Genomic DNA, 6,597 nt, shown 5'->3' with positions numbered 1-6,597 from the left:
ACAACATTCATCAGTAAAATTTACACTGTTCCCTTTGTCGCAAAATTGAAAAATACTAAGCAGATTATGTTTTAAACCCTCGGCCAAAAATACATTGTCTATGGAATGTGACTTAGACTTTCCTACCTTCCCTATTGCAACTATGTTACCTGTAAGATTGTCTCCGAAGGTCACAATCCCTCCATCATAGGCTGAAAGTGAGAAATTTCTCTTTATCTCCTGTCATGTGTTTAGAACAACCACTATTGAGGTACCACATGTTGTTCCCCCTCACTTTAGCCTGTATCAAAGTAATCAGTTAGTGCTAGGAACCCAGTTTGACTTGGGTTCCTCTGTCGGGCTTGTATTTCTCTTAACTTTCCAAACTTGTTTAACTAAGTGGGTGTTCATTTCAATATGTTCTTCTCTGGAGGAACAGTCAGACACTAAGTGTCCACTATTCCCACAGTAAGAGCATATTCGGCTGCTTGGAAGATCAACATATTTTTTTTTGTTTTTCTTCTTGTGATTGAAACCTAACCCACTTCTTCCTTCATTTTTATATTTTTGTATCCAGCTCACTGGATCAGGAAGAGTCGTTCTTCAAGATTCTATTTTCTCTTTAAGTACCAGATATTTACTCAAAACTTTTTCATGTTCGAATTTTAACTTTTCGAACTCGGATTTGGTATTTATAGAGGAACTGGTTCCTTCAGGAACAAATAGTTTCAATTCAGCCATTTCCATATTCAAGAAATAATTTTCATTTTTAGCATTTTCAAAAGCTTCTCGAATACGTCGGTTTTCATCAAAGACTTCAAAGAATCTTTCCTCAATGTTTGCATTCACTGTTTTTAAACCAATTTGAATGTCCTTTGGTGACTTCTAAGGCTTTTTCTAAATTTTCTTCTCTAACACAAATGGCCTTGTAGTCATCCAAAGTTTCCAAAAGTAGTTTTATTAATTGATTCTTTGAAAGTTCTTTTAACTCTTCTTCAATAACATTTATGCGTAATTGTTGTTTGGCAAGTCTTCTTCCTCGTCTGTTTTTGCCATAAGACATAAATGAGCTGTCTCCTCTTCTGGTTGTTCCTGCTCCTCGTCTGAATCGGATTCTCCCCAGGCAGCAACCATGACCCTTCTCATATCAACTTTTGAGAAAGGTTTTTGCTGTTCCTTTCCCTTCTCCTTGTACTTTCCTTTGCTCTTTTCATTTTCCCAGAGAGGGCATTCCTTTAAAATGTGATCCGGACTTCCACACTTGTGACAGCTTAACTTTCCTGGCTTTTTCAAGTTTTTCCCTTTGCAGTTTTTGTTGAAGAACTTTTTGAATCTTTTCATGATCAGTGTTGCCTCTTCATCGTCAGTTTCTGATTCCTCTAAGTCATCAGACTTGAGAGCCAATGCCTTAGGCCTATTAGAGTCAACTTCATGAGTTCCTAGATGGATTTCATGAGTCAACAAGGAACCGAAAAGTTGTTCGATATTGAATGTGGTGAAATCTTTAGTTTCAAGCAGGGCAGTAACCTTTGCCATCCATTTTTCATCCTGAGGAAGACTTCGTAGAACTTTTTGTACTTGTTCCTCCGGAGTGATGATCTTTCCTAGAGATTCAAGCTCATTAATGATGTTGGAGAACCTTGTGAGCATCTCTTGAACAGACTCCTTATGCTTCATTTGAAATAGCTCATATTTGTGCATGATCATGTCAATCTTTGATCTCTTGACTTTGTTTGTTCCTTCGTGAGTAACTTGAAGAAGTTCCCACATTTGCTTGGCTGATTTGCATCCCATGATTCGATTGTGTTCATGGGGACCAAGACCACAGTGGAGAATCTTTTTGGCCAAGTTATTCATCTCCATCTTGTCGAAGTCATCTTTATCATATTTGGAGAGTGGCTTCGGGATTTCTTCACCTTTTTCATTTTTCTCTGTGACATCGGAGTCACCGATCTCTATTACTCTCCAAACTTGATAATTTTCGGCCTTGATAAATATTTTCATACGATTCTTCTAGTATAGATAATACTTGCCATAAAACATTGGTGGACGCTGAGTTGAGTAACCTTCTTCCAATATTTCTCCTGATGTGTTCATCGTTTCCAGGAACTAGCTCCTCAGTGTTAACAGATTTTGGAAGAACAAGGCGTTGATACCAATTGTTAGTCTTGGACGAACACTTAAGCAACTACAAGGGGGGGGGGTGAATTGTAGTTGGAGAGATTTTCAAACTTTTTGCGGAAATAAAAGAATGATTGAATAAGAAAGAAATAATTGCATGAAATAAGAAAGAACTAGGAACACGATATTTTTACAAGGAAAACTTCCTAGGCCCAATAGGAAGAAAAACCTTGACCACGAGGGATTTTGACACAATTCTCTTTAATAACTTTTAGGCCAAAAGACTCTCTTTTGTACAACCTAAACTTGGGCCAACTCTGTTCCTCTAGGAACTGGTTCCCTGTCAGCCTGTTCCCCCTGAATAGTTGACTTCTCCCTTGACTTCACTCAAAGTCTTTTCTCTTTCTCTCTTCTCTTTCTCTTTCTCTTTCTGTTTTCCTCTCAAAATGATTACAGACTTAAATTCACTCAACCCAATCTATAATACATCAATTTCTAAGAAGACGAAAACCGAATGTACTTTCACTAAGAATATTACATAAAATTCTGAAAGTATCTCAAATAAGATCATTACAAAACTCTATTTGTAGGGACCTTTCTTCTCGAGTTCTTCTCCACGTTCTTCTCCAAGATCTTCTCCATTATCACACGTAGCTTCAGCCACTTCTCCACAATATGTCCGTTGTGATAATTCCGTTGGCAGTTGGGCTTCCTTAAACTTAGCCACTTCTCCACGTTCACACGCCTTATATATAGATTAGTTGTTGTGGTTCCTAAAATGTAGGAACTACCTCAACAATCTATTTTTAAGCGCATGCTTAGGCTAGTGTTTGGCGGCTCCTAGATTGTAGGAAAACCAAAGATGCTGCACACTACTAAACAAAATATTATGGAAACTTAATATACTAAATTTGCTACCTCCATAATATTAAACGAATATCACAAATAAGGTATAAACAACTTAATCTTGATTAAACTCCTAATCAATTCTTCATAAGTTATTTAACATGTTATTCGTGAAATCTAAAGATAAATAAACTAATTAAAACTAAAAGAATAAATCTAACAAAATAAAATAAAATAAACAAAACAGGAAAAATAAACCTAAGACATATGAAATTACTTCTAACATAATAACCTAAAAACCGGACTTAATAAACTAAAATCACATAAACTTTAATTATATGTCATTATCAAAATAGTGAAATAACACAAACCTTATTCTTATTGTTATAGTTGATATGCAAGATTTTTTTGTAAACTGAAACAGGATGGACAACAACTTTTTTGTGTTTTGAAATGGTATAGGTAGATGCATACCAACTTTTGTGTTTTTACTTGGTATGCATATAAACTTAGGTAAGTAAAAAACTTTTGTATAGATTACAGGTATGCATATCAACCTAGGTTGGTAGACGCAGTCAAGTTTATGCAGTGGATTTTATTCTCAGTTTGCGATGTATGAAAAAGTTTTCTCAAATTTGGTCCTACATTAATCCATTAGGGATATGTGGATTTTACTCACACTAGTAGAATAAATGCTTATTGATGCGATCATTAAGTGGCCTGTTGCAGCAATTTTGGCCGCACAATAATTAAGAGCGCAGCAACAGGTAATTAACCTATTGTTGCGGTTTTTGACCGCAAGAATAAGTCAAGCTATTGTTGCGGTTCCTAGCCAAAACCGCAACAATAGGTTTATTTTTTTTTATAAAAAACGTACAACGTATTGCTGCGGTTTTGGCTAGGAACCGCAACAATAGGTTTGATTTACTGCTGCGGTTGTTGCCCAAAACTGCAGCAATAGGTCCCCGTATATGTATTTAATTTAATTTTATTCCTTTTTTGCATTTTCCAATCAAATTTGAAAGATTAAAATCAGGCAAATTACCCGTCCACGACGAACTGAAGATGAAATGACATATGAATCTCATTAATATATATAAAGATAAAAAATCTAGTTCCGTAAATAATACAAAAGATAAAAAAGTAAAATGAAAAGGCAAAAATAAAAAAGCAATAGTTACAACTAAATGAGTAATTACAAAAAATATAATTAAAAAATATATATGAATAAAAAGAAACTGAAAATCAAAAAGAGATCCTAAAAAAAAAATAAGAAATTGAAAATCAACAACAAACTCGAAGAAACTGAAAATCAACAACAAACCCGAACTAACATAAATCGCCAAGAAATCGAAGAACTCGAGGCAACCCACGAGCGAGTGTTGACGAAGGAGTCACATAGAAACAACGACCAACGAAAGCAAGCAATGGTGGACGACCAGAGCCACGAGCAAGTGTTGAATCTGGCGACTGACGTTGCGACAAACGAATGGTCAACGACGAAGGATGGTTGGTGTCGAATCTGGTGAGCGACCTTGCGACGCCATTGATTTCTTGTCGAACAGTCGATCGACGAGGGTGGTTAAAGCATCAGCCAAGAATTAAGAGGATGAGAGGGTTAAGAGGTGATTGAGATGATGAGAGGGTTAGAGGAAGAGAGAAAATGAAGGGGAGGAGAAGGCGTGAAACAAATGAGAGGAAGAGTGAGAGAAGATGAGGGGAGGAGGAGACGTGAAACTGATGGAGGAAGAGGGGAGGAGAGAGAGTGAGAGGAGCGAAACCCTAGCTTAACAAGGAAATCCTAGATGGACCCTTTTAATTTTAAAAGCCTATTATTGCGATTTTTTGTAGGAACCGCAGCAATAGGTTCAAATAATATTTTTTTATATTATTTTAATATATTGCTGCAGTTCTTGCCAAAAATCGCAGCAATATGCTTGGTCAAATAGTCGAAGAATTTCAAAAAAAATTCGTCGAAACCATATTGATGTGGTTTTCGGCCGAAACCGCAACAATATGGTTACTTTATATTTTCTTTTCTTTTTACGTGATATATTGCTGCGTATGGGTAAAACTGCATCAATATCACCGCAAGAGTAAGCAATTATTCTACTAGAGTCATTAAAAATAAGGTTTGACACCTTAAACCTTAATAGAGTTAACTTTGGAGCAATTCAAATCTTGTTTAAGAATAAATTATCCCCTTCATCCTTTGGATTTTGGGGTTAATAGGGACTCAATACTACAACTCTAAACATCCAACAAGGCAGGGATAAACCAAATTCACATCATACATCATTGAATACAAGGTTTGATATCTCAACATAGCTCATCATTTGACATCTAATAATCCATCAGGGGTATCTTAATTTAACTCATGGAATACAAAATTTGGTACCTCAACAGAGTGAACTTTGGAGTAAATCAAACCTTGTTTTGAGTCCCTTCATCATATGGATTGGGTGGCCACATAAATTAGGGACAATCAATAATAACCTTTAACATCATTAGCTAGCAACCTCAGCATACTAACATGGGTCAATCAACATAGTGAGGCATAGAATTCAGGTACTCATCACAATTAAGCAACATAAATTAGGGACAGTAAAAAATCAACCATTAACATCATTAGCCAATAACCTCAGCATACTAACATGGGTCATTCAACAAAGTGAGGCACATAATTCAGGGATTCATCACAATTTAGGATTGCAAGCAACAACTAAAATGATCAAAAGAGCTAAAGGAGTAAGAAATAACCAAATTATGTTGTGGCAGATGTGGGACTCAATCACATGTGCTGCTTCCTAAATGTAGGGACATGTCCTTTCATGAACTTCAACGCTTGAGGATCCCATTCATCCTCATCAATTTGCATGCATGACCCAACCCAATTCTTCCTACCCTCACTACGTTGCACAGAATGGAGTGGAGTGGCGCTACCCTCCATTTCTTCTTTTGGGAAGAAGATAAAATAAGCTTCCTCTTCCTTCTACCTCTTTTGATCACTGGCTGGATTGCTGGCAACGCAAACACCACAAACCCTTCTCCCACCATCCACAACCAGCCCCTTCCCTTTATCCACAACAACCTCCTTTCCTTTACCCTCATTCTCAACCCCCCTTTTTTAGTAACTTGCAGATCTCACTGCAAAACCTCAGCATATAGGGCCTACGAACAGAAGAATTTCCCTGTTTCTTCTCCTACACCACATCATGCATCACAAAATCCTCCTCAATTTTTTCTAACTTCATCATCTTCTTCAAAAACCCTAATTTTTCTTGTTCCTCCTCCTCACTATCAAGATCAATAATCTCCTTCACGCCCGCAAGGGATGAGTCATCGAAAAAAGTAAAATCTTCTAAGATCTGACAGTCGCTATCCTCTTTAACATTTTACGTAGCCAATTCGGGTGCTAACTTGGGCCTCACCTCCCCCGATTGAAAAGCCTCCATCTCCCCCAACTGCTCAATGCACATTTAAGCACCTTCTTTGCACTTTATGATGTTCCACACCCCCAGTTTCATAAAAACAACGAGGCCAAGGAGATCTACGCTCGAAGGAGGCACAGATGTCTTTGATTAACAACGTTTCACCATCATCATCAGTCTCGAACAATGCATCAGTCAAGACACTCAAATTGGGGATGAA

This window comes from Beta vulgaris, chromosome 7, assembly GCF_026745355.1.
Source record: "Beta vulgaris subsp. vulgaris cultivar EL10 chromosome 7, EL10.2, whole genome shotgun sequence".
NCBI lineage: Eukaryota > Viridiplantae > Streptophyta > Magnoliopsida > Caryophyllales > Amaranthaceae > Beta > Beta vulgaris.
This window is presented reverse-complemented; position numbering follows the sequence as displayed.